This window comes from Lissotriton helveticus, chromosome 7, assembly GCF_964261635.1.
Source record: "Lissotriton helveticus chromosome 7, aLisHel1.1, whole genome shotgun sequence".
NCBI lineage: Eukaryota > Metazoa > Chordata > Amphibia > Caudata > Salamandridae > Lissotriton > Lissotriton helveticus.
This window is the reverse complement of record NC_136068.1, coordinates 1,759,070,608-1,759,092,299: the sequence shown is the minus strand read 5'-3', so window position 1 is coordinate 1,759,092,299 and position 21,692 is coordinate 1,759,070,608. Positions and strand designations below refer to the sequence as shown.

The following is a 21,692-nucleotide window of genomic DNA, read 5'->3' as shown; positions in this document are numbered from 1 at the left end:
GGACCTTCCAATGTGCCTCAGTGTAACTGGTGTTCTTTTCTCAACATTTATCTGTTGACATGTCACACATCTCTGACATACTGCTTCCGCAGCCTGTCTAAATTTGGGATTGTACCATGTCTGTCTGAACACACGCAACATCGCATCCCTTCCCAGATGCACAGGACCATGTATCTGTCGTGCCATCGCACTCACCAGCTCATTCGGCAACACAGCTCTTCCATCAGCTGAAACCCACATGTCCAAATCTCCCTTGACACAACCAGCCGATTCCCACACCTTTTTCTCTAAATCTGACGTCTGTCCTTGCATGTCTCTCAACTCTTCCCAGGTATCTGCCACCTCAAGCATCATGCTTAGCTCAGTTCTTTCCCTCGGTCCCTCAATGTGTTGTTCAGTAAAGGAGTATCCCTGCTCTGCACAATAGCGTGCAACTTCATCAGCATAACGATTCCCCATTGTCACGAAGTCCGTGCCTCTGGTGTGAGCTGTACATTTTACCACTGCTATTGCGGCAGGACCCTGCAACGCCTTCAGCAATAACCTGACGAACTCGCCATTCCTGATTTGGGAGCCTGATGATGTCATGTAACCCCTCTGCGACCACAACTGTCCGAAGTCATGAACCACCCCAAACCCATATTGGCTGTCGGTGAAGATGGTAATCCGAATTCCGTTGGCTGCCAGACAGGCACGCGTCAACGCAATGATCTCAGCCACCTGCGCGGAGTGTACTCCTTCCAGGCAGGCTGCTTCAATTATTCCAGAAATAGTACAGACAGCAAATGCTGCTCTCAACTAACCAGTATTGTCTCTTATGCATGAGCCGTCGACAAAATAAATTTCATCGGGGTCTGTCAATGGCACATCAACAATATCCGGCCTAGGTTTGGTGCATAGTTCAGTTACATCAAGACAATCATGGTCTTCCCAATCATCATCTATATCATTTGGTAATGGCAACAAAGTAGCAGGATTCAAGACAGAGCACCTCCTGAGGGTCACATTCTCCGCAGCAAGTATAACCTGCTCGTAGCGTGTGAGCCTATTGTTGGTCAAGTGCTGCGTCCTGGTCCTGGTCATCAACAATTCCACAGTATGAGGTACATGCACTGTCAGTGGATATCCCATCACTATGCTTTCACATCTTTCAATGCTGACACCTGTTGCAGCAACGGATTTGAGACATCCGGGCAACGCTGCGGCTACTGGGTCTAAGGTAGCCGAAAAGTAGGCAACTGGTCTACGGACTCCTCCATGATCCTGCACTAAAACAGCTAAAGCACATCCTTCCCTCTCGCAGCAGAATAATGCAAATGATTTGTGGTAATCTGGCATCCCCAGAGCCGGAGCACGACACAAGTCCTCTCTCAGCTCGAGAAAAGCCATCATACAATCTGTGTCCCATGGTACCGGATCAACCACGTCCTTGTGCGTCAGTTTCTGCAAGGGTTTCGCTTTCAGGGAAAAGTTTGCAATCCATTGTCGGCAGTAGCCAACCATGCCCAGGAACATTCTAACCTCTCTTTGGGTCGAGGGCACAGTCATTCTCATGATCGTTTCAATTCTGTCAGGTGACACCTTCCTCTTTCCCTGCTCTATTCTGTGACCCAGATACTGCACTTCTTGCAGGCAGTACTGTAACTTGTTAGGTGATACCTTGTGTCCATTCTCTCCCAAATGGTTCAACAAGGCGATAGTGTCAATCCTACAAGCATCTTCGGTGTCTGACGCAACAAGGAGGTCGTCTATGTACTGTACGAGAACTGAGTTCTGTGGCAGTACCAGACTCTCCAGATTCCTTTTCAGCAACTGATTAAAGATCGATGGGCTCTCTGTATACCCTTGAGGGATACGGCACCATGTTAATACGCGACTCTCTATTTTGAATGCAAAAAGAAATTGGCTTTCCTCATGCAGTGGGATGGAAAAGAAAGCTTGACACAAATCAATCACAGAAAACCACTCAGCTTGGAACGGTATCTGAAACAGTATTACTGATGGATTCAGTACCACTGGACAACATGGGACGACTATGTTGTTAATTTTCCGTAGGTCCTGCACTATCCTGAACTTCCCACTTGGCTTCTGCAAGCCCATTATCGGAGAGTTACAGGGACTGCCCATAACCTCCTTCAGAATCCCTTGTCTAATCATGGACTCAATCACGGGTTTTATTCCTTCCAATGTCTCTGGAGTCAGCTTGTACTGTGGTGTTCTAGGAAAGTCAGCGTTCGGCTTTATCTGTATTCTGACAGGCTCTACTCCTTTGATCAGTCCGATCTCTTCCCCCGTAAAGTCCCACACCTCCGGTGCGACTGAGTCTCTCAAATCCCAGGGAAGTTCTTCCACCGTTATGGCAGGGTACAATTCAATGCACATGTGCGTGTTTGCAACTTTAAAATCAGCATCGTCACCATTAGTCTGCAACTCTACTCCCTTAGGGGTACAATAGATGGTGCAATTGAGTTTACACAAAAGATCTCTTCCTAGTAAACATACAGGACTGGAATCGCACACTACAAAATGGTGTCTATCTCTGAAACTTCCGATTTTTACCGGAACTGGCTCAGTCAATGGGTTTGTCATTCTTCTGTTCGCTACTCCTACCACTTGAATAGTTTGTCCCGAAAGGGGCAAATTAGGGACCACCGCAGACCGCACAGTAGATCTGGGGAAGCACCAGTATCCACCAAGAAGGTGGTGGGGTGTCCGTCTACGTCAGCTTCTACAAAGGGTCCCCTCTGATCTACCTCCAGCCCTGCTCCAAGGGTACAGTCCTCCTCCCCGTTCAGGCACCGTCCTGACACTGGATCAAAGAAATAGTGTTCATCTCCCTCTACTATAAAGGGCATCTGCTTGTAAACCTTGTTCCCTGCTGAAACCTTAGGTGGCTGGGGAACCGGAGCCCTAGGGGCTGACGTCCCCCCTTTTGTCATTTGGGGCTTAGTCACTGTCACCTTTCGTATTGGAGGGGCTTCGACTTCCTCCTCCTCCTCCTCCTCCTGCACCTGATTGTCCGGATTATGGGGGCACTCGCGTCTCCAATGCCCGATCTCCTGACACTGATGGCACTTGGTCGTCTTTTTCAGGGTCGCTATATCTATCCTAGGTCTCGGACCTTCTTCATTGTCTCTTTTCTGTCCCCCTGACTTCCTCCCCAAGGTGCCATTGCCTGATTGACCCTGTCCTCCCGCTTGCATCTGGACTAACATCAGTTTATCCTTTAGCTTCTTTGTCTTCGAGTCTATCTCATCACTGCAGTACCTCGCATACCTCAAAATCTCATCTAGAGGCTTATTTTGCCAACAGATCAAATGTTGCTGTATCATGAGGCAGATATCAGGCCTCAATCCCAGCATGAACTTGGATACGAACTGTCCCATATCCTTCGGATCCATCACATCTAATCCGCTGTACTGCTTGAAAATCAGCAATAGCCTTTCATAGTACTCATGCACCGTCTCTTTTGGTTCCTGCCTGGTACGATCTATCTTTACCCAATCGATATCTTGTGGTGGTACTTTAGTTTTTAGCCAGGTGATCGCCTGTTCATACTTCGCCATCACCCTAGGTGACGGTCCATTTGTGGCCGTATCACGTTCTGGCTCTGCCGTGGGCCATTCAACACTGACCTTGCATGCTATCCACAAATCGCTTGGAACCACAATGTCAAACAGTGTGTTTAAATCAATCCACAGTACCTTTGAGATTTTAACGAACCTCTCTACCTGCTTGTACCATTCCACTGGGCTCTCTCGCAACTTTGGGAAAGTGTTAGTAAAGGCAGCCAGATCTCCCCTGCTCCGGGGTACATGTACATATCCCCCATGGGCCACCTCCCGCAAGGGGTACGCTTCAGCATGCATCAACCCTCCTCCCGGGGGTGTCCCAATTACACTCCGCCTAACAGTCTTTTTCTTTGACCACCTTTCCTCCCATTTCTCCAAGTTGGACCATGTTCGGATTCCCATGATCAGCTCCCTGATATGGGTCTTTAACCCGATCACCCTCTTTTCTTCTAGGTCTTGATCTGAATACTGTAACCTATGGCCCCCCTGCAAAGCTTTTGTCTTTGTCAAATCCACCTCATACTTGTTCGCTAATTCTGAGAGTTTCTCATGAGCAGTCCTAGCCTTCCGAGTGACATCCTTTGCCACGAACAATAGCTCATCTGGTTCATAAAGTTCAATCCTGTCTAGTGGCAGTGTACCTTCCACAATCTCCTCTACCTCTGACTTTAGTCTCAGTACGTCTAACCTTCTTGCCTTTATTGCCGCTCTCAATGTGCCTTGGCTAGAAGTTTCCTTAGAGTCCCTCCCGCTGCCGTTCTGACTCTCTCTTCTGTTCTCTTCAGGTGTGTTAGGAGGAACCCTTCTACCCTCACAGGTCTCACAGTCCCACTCCTGCCTGCTGTTTACGGAGGTGTGGTGGGACGTCCCCCTGCTTCCCTCACCTCCGCGTTCCCATTCTTGTCTGCTTTCGCTAGCTGCACAGTGAGAAACCATCCTATTCTCTTCGTTCTCCGACCCAAACACATTCCTTGACCTGTCGCTCTGGGTATCCACAACTGTTTCCCAAGTTCTCAAATCTGGCCTTAACTCCCTCATCGACTTCGGCCTTGGTCCTCTCAGATCCATCGATCCCCTCCAACCCCCTCTGTCTTCCGAAGGGTCTGCCGATGTTACCAAAGGGGTGCTCCGTTCTACAGGTCTAGGTAATGTCTTCCATCCATCGGCCACATTAGTTCTATCTTCGCTGGCACTCCTCTCACTCCCCATCTGGGGTGTACTCTCTCTTTGTGTCTGTTCTGGGTTGTACACCGATACTATGGGACCTATGGTAACTGGTACTGTAAGGGCATCTGACAGTTTCTGAGAATGGACACCATCTTCCACCCGTACCTTCTGTACTGTAAATCTTCCCACTACTCTTGCTACCGGTGAGGGTGGAGGTGCCTTTTCTCCCTTATCTGGGGTAAACTTGTCCCCTGGGGTTTCCCATCCGTTCCCTATCGGAACTCCGCCTTCCCCTGTTGGGGCTTCCCAGTGCTTTCTCGATGTTTGCGTACCCTCTAGCTCTGGATTGTATGGGGGTGGCCTTTCTGACAACAGCCTCTCTATTAGGCTGTCGTCTGTCTCACTGTCTTCATCCTCTGTGCTCTTTTTCCGCCCATCCCCTGCACTTTCCAGCAACGGATACAACTTATCTACTGCAATGGTCTGCACCCTCCACCTCTTTTCCATGGCATCCCATCTCGCTTCTTGACCCGCCCTTACCAATCGTTTCACTCTTTCCTGTCTCCTGTCTCTGTTCCTGTCGTGGGCTGCCCTGATCCATGCATTGAGCGCTTCAAACTGTGTTGGTCTGGGCAAAGGTCGCAATGCAGCCATAATCGCTTTCAACTGGTATAACACTTCTGTCTAAACGTTCCATATTTAGGAAAGGTCAATTCCTCATTTCCATCTGTCATCTTACACCAATTATCAAGCCACAATATCGTATGCAACCCAACATTCGCTGCCATGTAATAAGCTGGAGTATCCTCGGGTGGAGCCTCCTCCCCGCCCCGAGGTTCTATCTTGTTTTCTCCTTTGAAAAACATTTCATGATGAAACCCACAACGTTTCCTTGTTTACAACCCTCGTTTACTTCCTGATGACAATCCACCAATCTCAGCGCGGCTTCACACTAACCGCCCTATCACAGCGCGGCTTCACACTAACCGCCATATCACAGCGCGGCTCCTTCTGACGTCACTCGCCTCCGTTTCGCAGCAGTTCCCCTCCTTTCTCCGATGTCTCGCTGGTCACGCATGCGTCCCAATCATACACTAGAAATGATTACTTCCGACCAAGCAACCACTTCCTTGACTGTACGGCCACAGTCTAACTGTAATAGTCACCTTTCCCGGCAAATGCCTGTCCGCGAGCGAACAGACAATCACCTCAACTGTTCAACACCCGGTAACTTCCGACCAGCGTCCGTTACCCACACACTCCTTCGGGCGATCAATGGTACCTCATGATCCCCTTTCACAACAGTCGACAATTACTTTGGATGTTCGATACACCCGAACCACTTAAACTCTCCTTGAGTTTAAGATTTTCACCGGTTGCGCGCACTCACAACCTGATCTCCTTTCACACTACAGGCATTCAACTCCGCAAGACATTACAACGCAATGACACAACATAACACCGCAATCTAGCAACGCATGACCCTTTTCATACTCACTCTCCTCCGACCTGCTGCTTTCTGCCGCACTGTTACTCTCCGTCAGTTTCCATGGAACGCCATCCTCCATCCGCGATGCTCTGGACGTTCTCCATTTTCTTCTCTATGGGCCTCGGGGGAATCTCAGCCTACTTCTAGATTACCCTTACTCCAGAAGATAAACCATCTTTCTCTGCTACCAACTGAAAAGGCGGGATTTCACCTCTAGAGTCTGCTTACCATTCTCCAGAATCCCGTCACAGGTCGACTGGACCTTTTTACCTGTCATAGAGTGAATTTAGGTAACCTATTCACAGCTAAACAGTTCAAATTCAAGATACCAAAATACTTTCCCCAAAGAACCACTGACTAAAGACTGAATTTAAAAGGTTTATTACATAACCAAAAATAACTGGAGATACAGGCACCTCAGCAAGAGGTTCAGGAGATAAACAGGTACTAATACAAACAGAATCCTACGGAAAAGTCTCAACCGGCTAATGAACAGAACGAGAATCAACTCCAGAATCATTAAACTAAACAGAATAGCTATAACTTGAGTTCTGGTACTCATCAGGATAAGAGACATAAATTCAAATTAGTCCGTCCCTACTCTATGCTAGGTGACATCCCTACTCAACAATAGCCCAACCTAACCAAAAGGTGTCAGCCGTGGTGACTTCCTAAGAAGTTCGCCACCTTCTCTCTTAGACTACAATTTCCATCACCGCTGCTAAGCTCCTTGCCCATGCGACCGCTCTCTCTAGCTCCTCAGCCATCTGCTTTGTCTCCACCCTCGGGGTGCTGTCCCTAATACGAAAACCCCACAATGTTAATGACACGCCTATAGGTACGCCCCTCTAGAAGGTGTTGGGTTCTGTAAAATTCCACATGGCGTGGATCCATCCTTGTCCGTTCAGCCGTCCTTGGGTCTCAGGCTCTTCATCCTTTCAAGTTGCCTCCTTGAATTCCTGGTCTACTCCTCCATGTCTAGGTCTAGAATCCTAACATACACACACAATGGGCCCTTCTACTCTACTATCTGCTCGATGAGGCGCCTGCAAAGGAATACATGCAAATAGCTCACAGTCTACAGATATTGCAACATTTTATAAAAGCTAATTTATAAATCATTTCTACAGTTAAATGTCAAGCAAGGCATTTCCCAACAGGCCTGCACCAATTCCAAAGGAACTAGGCCACTGCTTGTTTTATAGGCCCAACGCTTTACATTGGCATTCCTTCTTCTTAGTTCGCTGGGCCTCCAACCTTAAACAGCAAATGCATTTTCTACTTTAAGCAAATCATTATATATATGTGTAGACCGTTACGTTTCAGATAAAGCAGATCTCAAGTTCAATTGCATTGCTAAACACACGTTGCATTAGAAGAAGGTTTCATTTTAAAAGCATCTATATTCTCAGCAAGCATGGATTGCACTTTGTAACGTTGACTCTGCACATTTTCTGATACCAATTTACTTTAGTACTCTTTCATACATTGCATTTAAACATGATTAACAAGCCTCTACATATGCGGGTGCTGACTACTTGTACATATGCTGCACCCCTACAAATTTCACTTTAAATGGCGCTCTCCCAGTCCAGAGCGGCGTGTTCAGAGGTCAGTCGCTGCCTTGAAGTAGCCAGCCAAGGGCTGACTGTGGAAAACGGCTCCTGCCGCATTGTATTCACCAGCAGTGGCGAGGGCGGCACATGTCATTCCGCCCCGGGCGTTTTTGGAGCAAGGGCCGGCTCTGCCTAAAAGTGTAAGCGCCAGTGCTAAGCACTCGTGCCCTGACCTGCAGTGCATGTCGTGCTGTGGATAGTTTTCACCTTTGACAATGTCACAAACACACCAGACTTGCACCTACAGCTAGCCAGTCAAGTCCGACATGAATTCTGCATCAAGTTAGATGCTCAGGAAGATGCTAAGGCAGAAATACTCCAAAAGAACCTCTACTAAACTACTCCAGCTACTCTGTGGACACTTTGAAGAGCTTAATGATGTTAGCGGAAGAGGGTAAGTCTGAGGTGGCTAGCAGGGTGAGAGGTGTAGGTTGGGAGTTACTGTAAAAATTGCTGGGTAAGATGCCACTGAGGGAAGTACTGGGTAAGGTGTTCCTGACGGAGCTATTGAACTAGGTGCTAATAAACGAGGTATAAGTAAAATATGACTATGGGGGGTATTGGGTTAGGTGTTACAGAAAGAGGTACTTGATAAGATGTCACTGAGGGGGTTATTGTGTTGATGTTATTGAGATCGGTACCAGGTAAGATGTTTCTGAGGGAGGTACAGGCTACGAGTTATTTAGGGGGGTATTGGGTAAGATGTTACAGAGGGAGGTATTGGGTGAGGTGTTACTGAGGGGGGTATAGGGTAACATATTACAGAGAGAAGTAAAAGGTAAGGTGTTACTTAGGGGGTGCTGTTACTGAAATAGGCATTGGGTGATATGTTACTGAGGGAGGTTTTGGGCAAGATGTTACTGAGGGAGTATTGGGTAGATGTTACTGAAATAGGTATTGGGTAACATGTTACTGAGATAGGTATTGGATAAAATATTACTGAGAGGGTATTGGTAAGCTATTACTGGGGGTATTGGGTAAGATGTTACTGAGGGAGGTACTGGGTAAGATGTTACTGAGGGATGGATTCTGAAAGATGTTATTGAGGGAGTTAATGGGGAGTCTGACTCCAAGGAAACACCCTATGCATGGCAGAATCTTTAATTATTTTCTCCCATCACAACACTCCTCCTGCCTGCATCCAAATGGAATGTTGATGAGCTAGTGATTACTTCTCCACCTTCAAGGGGGAACTAAAACCATCTTTCGAAACATAAGAGAGGATCTAATCACCCCTATAATTCAAGGTTATGTATTTCATCTTATACAACTGGAGGTCCATGAAACTCTAGACACAATTCATCAAATAGTAGATGGTTCCACTGCTTACCTTTTCCGATTACTCATGTCCGAACAGTGAGTAAGCAGGAGGGGACCTCCCTATGCAGTCTGTGTCACTTATTTGGATCAGCCACTACTATCCTGTGCCCTGGAGTGCCTGAGGAAGAGGTGTCCTGGCTTACGAATCCTGGAGGCTGCCGTGCCCCCACAGGGGTGCTTTCATGGGCACTAGAACATCCCAGGAAGAAATACAGCACCCTCCCAGGAGGTTAGGACATGGAGCTGTGCTTCCGTAGAGCTGCAGACACTTTAAACATGCCTGTTGCAAATTGGAATACTCTGCTAAAACAGTTTCCATTGATGTCAGGCTGAAAATGAATGATTATGAGTTAAATAAAGTGACGCAAAAATGCTGCTAAATTTCCATATTAGTGCCGCCAAATTTCCATATTTGTGCTGCTAAATTTGCTAATCCATGCCGCAATATCCTGGAGGGTCTGCCTAGTGTCTCAATTTACTGTGTCGTACGTTTGCCTCGGGGAAAACATTTGCCGTAATTTGTGGTTTTTTCAACTGGGACAATTATTAAAAGATTGAGAACGTGTGTACTCGCTTTTACAACAACGTTACATTAAGTGCGCTATTGCCAATGTCACATGGTGCAGCGGTAACCTGCTGCCGTTGATCGATCCGTTCAACCAGCATTCAGAACCAGGCACCCTGGCCGCTGCGCCACACCCTTTTCACATTAAACTGTTTCCCCCCAGCAAATTCCTTCAGCTTATAACTAAGAACCAACTTGTAGTAGCAAAACCAGGGGTCGGCTTGCGCAGGGGAGATAATAAGCCATGGCACCTATTCGTGCACGTATTTTCTTTCATCGTTTACACACAGGGTAACCGGAAACCATTTATTGCTTAACCCCCGTTCCACTAATTTATCTCCTGCACGCGTATGCCAGCCCAAAGTAAACCCCACGGAAACACAGGGTGTTTGAGCCGTTGCCAGGACTCGAACCCCGTAGCCTTGCTTCATAACCAGCTGCTTCAACCTTTACATCACAAATACTGCATTTCCAAAAACAAAATTCCGCACAATCGGTACGCCGGGGTGCGGATGGTTAGTACCGATCCCATAGTTTTCGCTGTGCCAATATGCTACAGGCATGTAACCTTCGCCCCACTAATTAAAACGCTGTGGGAGCATTTATCCTAAAACAGAAAAGCACTGGAGAGGCCGGGGATTGAACCTGGGACCTCACAACTGCAAAGCACACGCTCTACCACTGACCTACATCCCCTCAGCGAATAGCGCGAAGTAAAAAATGCTGCTCATTATGACGATAGAACCCACCACGGGGTTCTGAGCACCACACCCTAATCTACTGCAGCAACAAAGTGCACAGCATGCCTGGGAAAGTTTACCCAATGTTTCACCGCACTGTGCAAACTGCAGCCCTCCATATGGCAACTCGATGAGCCGCGGGGGATGGCCGCGACGAACGCTGTTCCAAAGTTGCTGCAAAGGTTGCCAACCATGCTACGAGGCCTCTAGCTGGAGTCCTCCTCCGATGCTGCTGCTTGCTCCTCCCCGAGACCCAGCTCCTCCGCTGCTCCCGAGCTGGAAACACCCATTGCTCGACGAGCTCGTAGATCCTGCAGAAGGAAACAAAAGAAAAAAACGAAATTACGGGCCGCTGATGGCCCGGGTGCTGTGCCTGTGTAAGAACGCCAGGCACGGCTATGGCACGAGGGGCCCAGGCTCCCGATGGAACTCGCGACCCGCCCGCCCCAGCTCCATGAAAAAATGGCGGCCGCAAACATCCTGAAAAAAAAAAAGGAAACACCCACAATGGGCCACATCTTCATGACGAAACAAAGGGGGCAGGGCTTAAAAAAACACAGAAACGCCCACGAATCTGGAGCTAGCCAATGGAAGAGAGAGGCGGGTTCAACCCCAGTAAGTGAAAAACAAGTGAAAAAAAAATCCTCGAGCTGTGCGACACTGCTGCGCAGTGTACGCCTGTCGAGACCTAAAAAACTATACTACATGGATTGGGAGAAGAGAGGGGCAGGAAGAGATGAAAGCTGTCCATAAACGAGGAGAAAAAAAGAAGAAAAAATGAATTCCCACCGCTATGCAGGAAGGATACCTCTCATCCATGCAGAACAATGTGACATCAAAATGTTACTGAGTGGGACAAACAAAAGAATAGGGAGGAAACCATCGAATCAGGGGCATTGAAGTGAGATAGACAAGAAAGCCATCCAATCAGGAGCAGTAAAGGGAGCTAGACAAGAAAGCCAGCTAAAGCTACGTATATTAGAAACAATAGGTCTGATCAACTGGCAGGTAAAGCTGTATCTAGCAGAGCAGGGGTGTAAAGAGGCCTCTGCTGCCTCCTTGGTGCACGGACCCCGCACCTTACAGGTCAGAGGTGGCTCCCACAGCTGGAACAGTCCAGCTGCCAAGAATCTATAAAACAACACAACTTTAGAAAGTAACATAGACTTAGACAGGCTGAGACCTGTCTTCAGTGGCGACTGAAAAAACACTATTCACGAAGTGTGCATTCTCATTTGAAAGTGAGGACCTATTCGAAGAGGTGGGCATAGGTGAATTTGCCTTTGTTCCGGCTGCTGGTACAATTAACATGTACCCAGACACCAGAACTGGAGAGGAAACTGCAAAACAGCTTGAAGTGTCTTTAAGACAGGTCAGACGTGAATGGGGACACAGAAGCTGCCTTCAGAGATGTTGTTTGCCCCAACTTGTTCCTGGCACAATAACAGTTAGATACTGTTGTGAATGCTGTACTTGCTGTACAAAGCATTTTTTTTGTCTAGTCTTGGTTTTGACTTATAAAGTAGCACAGAGTGTTAATGAGCCTGCTGCAAAGCACAGGTGTGACAAGCAGATCACAGATTTGTATTTTATGTTGATAGGTCAGTGGGTTACTGCTAATGTCACAGAGATTGCTTTGTTACTTGCAGTTCGTAATTTACAGTCCTTGTAATATAGCATAGTGTGCTCTGAACATTCTTCAAAGAGCTGCTTGTTAACTGCAAGGCATAGGTTTAGATCCTTATTTTTTCTCAATCTTTTGTTATGCTAAGGTTGCTAAAAAGGATTTCCTTTGGTAGTAGCACGTTCCTATAGATAACCACAACCACTGTGTTTTACATTTTCAGTTTGTATTTCTCCAGACCAAGCACTCTTAACATATAATGCCTTTTAGTGCCAAAGTACCACATTACTACACCTTGCAGCTCGCATTGCCGTAGGAAACATTTCCTAAACCCTGATTTACACATTTGTATGATTCGCTGCCTCTGTACACCATGTATGTGTGTGCCATAAAGTGTGCTCTTACACCATACAATGGGGCTATGAAAAGAAGAGGGGCACTGATGGAGGGTGGTAGCGAGGAGCTCCGTGGGGAATGAGTTCATGGGCAGTGCAGCAGGGCGCCAACTTGACTCAGAAAGTGAGACAGAGCCAATGACCTATCTAGAGTTCATTTTCTATGCAGAGTGCAGGGCCCCCTGACTTATGTCTTTACCAAGCTCACTGAATTCTTCCATCTACATTTGTTATCCTTCATTTAAATGGCCTGAAGGGTTGAAAAAGAATATACAGACCTATATGCATGAACATATTTTACCATAGACACAGAATGGGTAAAACCCTTTGCTAAATATGCCCCATAGATAATAAAACGATCTTTGTGAACGGAAACTAAGGCACACATTATAGTGTACATTGGAGTCAATAGCAAAATTTTAAAAAACTATCTTAAAAAAGCATACATCATCCTGTAGGCATTTCAAAACACGATATATTATAATTCTCATGGCTCAAGATAAAAAAATGCTTCTTAAATGCATACCCCAAATGCACCTAATGACACATTATGGTTGTATATTTCATCACATTTTAAGATTCGTGCCTGGCAAATTTGACAAAGTGTTGTACACGTTTTCAAACACACACCCTCTCACCATCATATAAGAAACCTCCAGCTGGTTCCAGCTTTTATCCAATATCACTGTCCATTTTTGAACTCGTGGTTTTGTGTTCACCTTTTAAACATCGGATTGGAAATTCCTGTATCCACAGTGCCTTTGGATAAAGGCTAGGAATTACTGAACTTGTTAAATGTGAAATGTTGGCAGATGTGCACAACTACCCTTCATACAGCATAACCTGTTTTGTCGCATAGGCTTGCTCTGCTGCTGCGGTATTCTGCCTGTTTAGGTGCGAGGTGCTTTCACAGCTGCTGTCCCAATTGTACCTCTCTCTCTAGTGACCGTGGCTGTCATTGCTCCTTGCTCCCCATGGTGTTTCGCTCGTGTGAGGGATGGTTCCAGTGCTCCTGTTTCCGGTGCTGTATCTGTTTCATGATGGAGACCTGTTAGACCTGGCACCATTGGCGTGGGTCTCCCTTCCATTTTCGCTGTTGTCTCCTCTGTTTTTGCTGGTCTTAGATGCTCTGGGCGCTGTGCTACTGCCATTCAGTGCCACAGCGCAAATGCTCCCTGTGTAAATATGACTGTGAATTTGTATATCCCTGATTGGCTTATTTGGTTTACCTGTTAGTCCCTAGTAGTGTGGCCTGTGTGTGCCCAGGGCTGGTAACCCAAATGCTGCTGGTGGGCCTGCAGCGCTGGTTTGCACCACCCACAGAAGCAGTTTGTAAAGTATTCCTCAAACCTGCCACTGCAGTGTCTGTGTGCAGTCCAGAACTGCCATCTTGGCTGTGAAGTGCCCACACTTCCCAGCTCCTGAACCTTCCCTTAGCATCATGTCAATCACCCCTAATGTAGGTGCATTGTGTGTGTAAGGTAGGACATGGCTTGATATGTGTAGCATGTCCTGGTAGTGAATCACCCTCCATTTTGTTTTTCACTGCTGCAAGGCTACCTGTTCTCCTTAGGCTAAAATGGGAAGACTGGCTATTACATCTTATAGTCCTATCTGACTCAGGGAGCTTGGTAGAAATTCGAGTTTAGTATGCCTGAACTCAGAATGATCAAATACATCTTTTAGTAAAGTTGATTTTAACATTCTGTGTTTGAAAATACCACTTTTAGAAAGTGGGTATTTTCTTGCCTAAGCCTTCCAGTGTGCTCTGCTGTTATGTGTATTGGCTGTCTGGGTTTAGAGGGGCAAGGCAGGCTGATTCAGACCTGGGTTGAATAGAGATCTGCATTGAGTACTGGGGAGGGTTAGCTCCTTGACCTGAATAGGGCTGTGCCTGGCAAGGTGAATGCTGGCTCCACCTCCTACTGTGCGTATGATGGCAGACCCCCTCTTTCTGAAAGGAAGGATGCAGCCTGGTAAACAAAGTGTTCCAGGCCTGAGCAGAACTGGTTCCGGCTGGGTTCAGTGACTAGAGACTTTTGAGAACAAAGACTTTTGGGGTATGAATATCTGTGCCCAAACCCCTGATATTTGTATTGCTCCTGGATGTCAAGACGAACCTCTGTCCGTGTTACTGAAGGAATCTGCAGGAGAGGACTGTCCTTGTGCTTGTGTGCTATTTCTTGGACTGGCCTGCAGTAGTTCCCCTTGGACTTGGAAGAAGAGGGAAAAGGACTTTTGAGAGACTTTTTTATTTTGCTAAGCAATCACCCAAGGGCTAGAAGAGAGCTAGCCTCCTGCTGGAGTCACAGGCATATCTGGCTCCCACACCAGCCTTCTGATTCCTCCCAGCGAGGATTTCTATCTTATCTGCAGGTGAGGCCCCTGTCAGTTCCAGGGCCTCTAGTTCTACTACAGAGAAGAGAGTGCTGAAATCATCGCTACCGCCCGTTTGCGAGCCGCCGCAGCTGAAGAGCGTAAGAAAAATCATCGTGCTGCTGCTGCCGAACGCTTGCAAACCAAAGTTCATCGCATCGCACGCTTGCGGGCCACAAAGTGCTCGCTAACCCCGGAGATCATCACATCGAGATCATCGCATCATGACTTTGCAGAGCGGGCGCCGTGCGTCCGCCATTTTCCTTGCATCGCACCCGGATCATCGCTCCCTCATGGGGAGCCATTTTCTTTCATCGCAACAAGGTTGCACACATAACAGGATCAGCGCATCATCCTCCCTTGTGACAAGGATTCAACGCATCGCTGGCCTAGCGTGAAGAAGTCTGTCGCTTTGTCCCGTACGCACCCTCAGACCGGCGATCATCCTCCCTTGCGGCAAGGATTCAACGCATTGCCGGCCTAGCATGGGGAAAATCATCACTACAGCTTGTTTGCGACATTTTGCTGGTTTTGCTACGAAATGCAGGTACTTTGTAAGTAAAAGGGTCACAGAGACCCCTGCTTTGAACTGAAACCCTATTTGAAAACTTTGAACTCTTTTTCCAGCTTTTCAAGAGTATCCCCCTTTTTCAGTATTGTGGCTTTTTACTGTTATTGGTCTTGTGTAAAGTCTATATATAAAGATACCTATTTTTTATAACTACTTGTGTGGTTTCCCTTTGTGTTACTGTGTATGATCATAAATGCTTTACACACTGCCTCTGAGATAAGCCTAGCTGCTCGTGCTACGTTACCACAGGGTTGAGCAGGGGTTATCAAAGGGTGTAGCCCCCTTACTCTGACTTAGGAAGAAGGGTCCCTACTTGGACTGTGGCCAGCCACTGCCAACTAGAGACCCCAATTCTAACAAGACCTCTACAGCAGCTTCTCATATTTTTCATATTTAGTGAGAGAGAAGCTTGCACAGCTACTGCCCATACAGGACAAGTTTTGCTAGGAAGGCCTGCACTACTGCTCACTGTGTCGAGCTGACGTGAGAGTGATTTGAATGCTGATGTCCACCCTGCACTTGTTCTGTGCGAGGAAAGTTTGCTTGTTATGTGCCTGTCCTTTGTCTGAAAGAAGCTTGCGCAGCAGCTGCCTCTGACACGCCTGTTTTGCATCAGGGAAGCTTGAAGTGCAGCTCTGTGTGCTATTTCTCTTCTGCATGAAGAAACCATACACCGGTGCTGCCTGTGTGAAACCTGCGTGAGGACTTCCTACTCTCCTTTGCAATGCTGCTACCGGCAAGGTACCTCCTGGGGTTGTGTGAGTGAAGGTTTCACTGCAACTACCTATGAACAACTTCTTATGAGCGTCAGATCTCCTGTCAGTTCTGTGCCTTTTCTTTGAGTGAATATCTCGCTCTATTGCTGCTTTGGCTATTGCATTCTATCAGAGGTTTTGCAAATATTCCTAGGCACTTAGGTAGCAACTTAGGTAAAGAGTCATAAATTTTCCCATGAGGAGATGAAAGTGACAGACCTGAGGGTGTAGGAGCTCAGACTCAGCATGTTGATGGAGAAAGAATAGGAAAAGAAGAGTTAAAAAGAAGAGAGAGGGAAGTAAAGGAATAGTAAAAGAGAAGGAACAATGAACTCGAAGCAAAGGAGAGACAAAAAATGGGGGAAGAAAACGTGAGAGTTAGAGGAAAGAAAAAGATTGGAAAACATCTATAAGGGAGAGAATGAAAGGATTGGGGATAAAACAGGAGAAAAAAGCAGGTGGTAGAAACAGGAAAATTAAAAGAAATATAAGAAAGGGGTTAACAGCCAAGGAATGCAAGATGAGGAAGAAATAAGAAAGGAAAATGAAAGGAACAGGATAATACGCATATAGAAAGGAATTGATTGGAAAGGAATGAGGGAGATGAAGAAAAGAAAGTAAGGGGTGGAAAGAATATAGAAATCAAGAACAAAGGCTGAACAGTGTCTATGAACATGAGCAGGAGCCAATGAGCTAGAGACTGTGCAAGATTGTGATGTAAACACGAAGAGAGAGAGACATTGCAAAGTGGCAAGAAAAGTAGACATGGATGTTACAGGAAGAGTGAAGCTCTGGAATCTCAAGGAGAGATGACACAAGTGTAAAATATGGAATTAAAAAGGGTAAGGAGGAAGAGAAGGAGCAGGAAGTTGACTGAACTAAAAGGAAAATTGGGAATTATAAAAGTAAGATGGAAACAAGAGGTAAGTAGGTGAATGGTAATAATGAATGTGGTGGTAATGAACTAAGCAAGTAAATTGAAGAGATAACGTGAACTAATGAGAAACTGAGGTGCAAAGACACCCAAATGAAAGAGAGGGAGTAGAGGGCAAAATTGTCAGAACAAGGAGGGGCGGTGTGAGGGAACATGGCAGAGGCATAAGAACGAGGGACATAAATTTGTGTTTGAAAAGAAAACTCAAAAGAAATGGATATAAATGGAGGACAGAAGTGGAGTTAAGAGAACTGGGAAAGAGGAGAACAGCATGTGGGAAAGAGGATACTGGGAACCATAGAAATAAGCGTGGCAAAGGTAAAGATAACAATGCTAATGAGAGGAAGGCTTAAATTTGTTGGAGAAGAATAGCAGTGCTGGAAGCCTGAGAGATGGGATGATATGTACAAAGCAAAAAAAGTGATGAAAAAATGAGAGCTAAGATGAGAGTCTTACTGGTAAAGATTGATTGAGAAATGTGAGAAATAAAAATTACCAGAGACACATTTCATTATTGCATGCAAATTGAATTTTCAGAACAGCGTAGTATGAATATAATCAGGGCCACTAGAATTATGCGATTTGTGGGCACTGCGATTTTCACAAAATTATGTATTTGCTGCTTTTGCCACATATTGAGTGGGGCTGCTACCTGTAAGCAGCAGTGGGCAGGGTGGGCGGAAAAGGCAGGGGATTTTTTTTTAAATCACTTACCTCTGGGCTGGCCGGCCACTACCTCTCCTACGTCCTCTTTCTGGCTTCTTGGGGGAGACAGGAAGCACCAGGGCTCCCAGGTTCCCTGAAGCCAATCACAACGCTGCAATGAGGCATTGTGATTGGTCTGAGTGACGTGACATAGTGCTCCGCCAGGGGCTAGAGGGGTGGGCAAATTCTCCCTGCATGCTAGAATGCAGCCGGAATGGAGAACACAGTATGTGCTCATGACTGTTTTGGGTGGCCCTAGAGGGCCGGCCAAACACTCATGATCACAAAGGAAGTGCAAACCACTCCTCCCCCTGATCTGGAGCAGCCCTGGCCCACAAAGACGCCGCAATGTGGAAAACTAAAATGATAAATTGATAATAACCTTCAGTTATTATCATTTTATTTTTCCTTTTTTTACACTGCAAAAAACAGTGAGGCGATGGTCCTCCGCATTAGCGGAAGAACCGCCACTGCACAAATCCCATCATCTGTTGCAAAAACTGCAGATTTTAACCCCAACATTTTGTTTCTAGCTCAAACAGATCAAAAGTTATGAAAAATATGGTGACTCTGGTTCCTGCGCACCAGAAGGCCTATATCAGGCACTGGTACTTGGTGTAAAAATGGCAATATAATGAAGTAATGATATCACAAAATGTGCCCCAATATGCAGCATAATTTTCCTTTTCTTGTCGCATAATTAGTCAACCTGGCTCCATAACTTGGTCCTCCTCTGCCGCATAATTCCAGTGGCCCTGGATATAATACACCTGGGATCCTTTCTTACAAGTGCGGTCCAAGTAAGATTCATGAAGGTGAAACCCCGGCTGTCCAGGCGTAGCGAGGACTCTGGCCGTGTTGAGTGCCCATTAGGGGTGTGGCACAGGGTGCAGGGTGTAGATCTGTGCTCCTTTCACTGTAGGGTTTCTGGAAGAACCAATGGCCGTAGCAGCCCGTCACTCTCTAAGGCACACATCCTACTCGCCAGAGCTGGCCTTTGCGAAGATAGCGCCCCGGACGTAGGAGGAGAGAAATGTTGCGCCCTTGCTGATGTCAGTGAGTTAAATCAATCAGCAGGGGTCCCTTTTGTGTTCACTGGTCAGTACCTGGATGAGCAGGGGCTGGACACAGGCATCCCGGTACCCTCCCCCACCCCCAGCTCACCTAAATCACTGACAGCTTAGCTGCCTCGTGCAGGTGATGGTTTTGTTGATGTGGGTCAGCAGGGGTCTAAGGGTGAAGGGAGGGCAAGGAAGGGGCTAAAGGGGTGTTAACAACATCACCCACCATATGATACTGAAGGACTAAAACCACTTTAAATTGACAAATCAGGGAGAAACGAACAGGCAGGGCACGGACAAGGCTGAAGCAAGACGAGAAGGGTGCTTCTGTTGGCACAACCTTAATGCACCCAGCTCCATGCCCCCCTCAGAAAGTTGGCGCCCTGTACGTGGGTGCAGCTCGCCCATGCTAAAGGGCCCTGCTACTAGCAACAGAGCTCTCCTGTGTCCTCCCGCAGCTGAGATCCAGGGGCCCCGGGCAGAGTTGTGGACTTGTTGTCTCTATTCACACGGATGGGTATATTGATTTATAGACCCATCAATTCACTGTCAGCGGTGAGAAGCGCGTGCGATGCTCGCGCTGGCGGGAATGCACAGGCTGCATTGCAATGGTAGTGGCGTTCCAAACCCTGAAATAAATACCTTGTATAAGATGAGGAAACGTCTGCTGCAGCATCAAAGGGAATCTGTAATGATGAAAACATTCCTCCAGGCTCGTGCTGTGAAACCTAATGCTAATTCCGCCAATCGTTAAAACAGGAGGACTCGTGGCAGCCTCGCTGACGATGCAGCGCCAAGAGGAGGACCTGTGAGCCTCAACCCGTCCCGGAGCACAGCAGGCAGGACCCACAGCACGGGAGCAGCCGCCGGGAGAAGGGTATGTGCAATGCTTTCATGCTACCACGTGCCATGCTTTCATGCTACCACGTGCATTCTTTCATGCTTCCAGGTGCAATGCTTTCATGCTTCCATGTGCAATGCATTCATGCTACCACATGCCATACTTTCATGCTACCACGCGCCATGCTTTCATGCTTCCATGTGCAATGCTTTTATGCTTCCATGTGCCATGCTGTCATGCTACCACGTGCCATGCTTTCATGCTACCACGTGCATGCTTTCATGCTTCCATGTGCAATGCTTTTATGCTTCCATGTGCCATGCTTTCATGCTACCACGTGCCATGCTTTCATGCTACCATGTGCATGCTTTCATGCTACCATGTGCCATGCTTTCATGCTTCCATGTGCATGCTTTCATGCTACCACGTGCATTCTTTCATGCTTCCATGTGCAATGCTTTCATGCTTCCATGTGCAATGCATTCATGCTACCACGTGTCATACTTTCATGCTACCACGTGCCATGCTTTTATGCCACCATGTGCAATGCTTTCATGCTTCCATGTGCAATGCTTTCATGCTACCACGTGCCATGCTTTCATGCTACCAAGTGCATACTTTCATGCTTCCATGTGCCATGCTTTCATGCTTCCATGTCCCATGCTTTTATGCTTCCATGTGCCATTCTTTCATGCTACCACGTGCCATGCTTTCATGCTACCACGTGCATTCTTTCATGCTTCCATGTGCCATGCTTTCATGCTTCCATGTGCAATGCATTCATGCTACCACGTGCCATACTTTCATACTACCACGTGCCATGCTTTTTATGCTACCACGTGCCATGCTTTCATGCTACCACGTGCCATGCTTTCATGCTACCACGTGCCATGCTTTTTTGCTACCACGTGCCATGCTTTCATGCTACCACGCGCCATGCTTTCATGCTACCACACGCCATGATTTCATGCTACCACGCGCCATGCTTTCATGCTACCATGTGCATACTTTCATGCTTCCATGTGCCATGCTTTCATGCTACCAGGTGCCATGCTTTCATGCTACCATGTGCATGCTTTCATTCCACCATGTGCAATGCTTTCATGCTTCCATGTGCAATGCTTTCATGCTACCACGTGCCATGCTTTCATGCTACCAAGTGCATACTTTCATGCTTCCATGTGCCATGCTTTCATGCTTCCATGTCCCATGCTTTTATGCTTCCATGTGCCATTCTTTCATGCTACCACGTGCCATGCTTTCATGCTACCATGTGCATACTTTCATGCTTCCATGTGCCATGCTTTCATGCTACCACGTGCCATGCTTTCATGCTACCATGTGCAATGCTTTCATGCTACCACGTGCATGCTTTCATGCTACCATGTGCAATGCTTTCATGCTACCACATGCCATGCTTTCATGCTACCAAGTGCATAGTTTCATGCTTCCATATGCCATGATTTCATGCTACCACGTGCCATGCTTTCATGCTACCACGTGCCATGCTTTCATTCCACCATGTGCAATGCTTTCATGCTTCCATGTGCAATGCTTTCATGCTACCACGTGCCATGCTTTCATGCTACCAAGTGCATACTTTCATGCTTCCATGTGCCATGCTTTCATGCTTCCATGTCCCATGCTTTTATGCTTCCATGTGCAATGCTTTCATGCTACCAAGTGCATGCTTTCATGCTACCACATGCCATGCTTTCATGCTACCAAGTGCATACTTTCATGCTTCCATATGCCATGCTTTCATGCTACCACGTGCCATGCTTTCATGCTTCCACGAGCCATGCTTTCATGCTACCATGTGCATGCTTTCATGTTCAATGCTTTCATGCTACCACGTGCCATGCTTTCATGCTAACATGTGCAATGAGTTCATGCTACCATGTGCATGCTTTCATGCTACCATGTGCATGCTTTCATTCTACCATGTCCATGTGCTGTGT

At 47.0% G+C, this 21,692-nt stretch overlaps 1 protein-coding gene across 3 annotated transcripts in view; it reads left to right on the top strand.

Moving 5' to 3' along the window:
• The window catches only part of LOC144770739 (chemerin-like receptor 1), a 423,466-nt gene that overhangs the window by 268,907 nt on the left and 132,867 nt on the right, over positions 1 to 21,692 (top strand). For 2 of the 3 annotated variants that reach the window (XM_078655483.1, XM_078655481.1), the window contains exon 2: positions 19,650 to 19,767. The exons of the other annotated variant lie outside the window; for it this stretch is intronic. The gene's annotated coding sequence lies outside the window, so the exon portion shown is untranslated. The remainder of the gene's footprint in view (positions 1 to 19,649; positions 19,768 to 21,692) is intronic. 3 annotated transcript variants of the gene reach the window in all.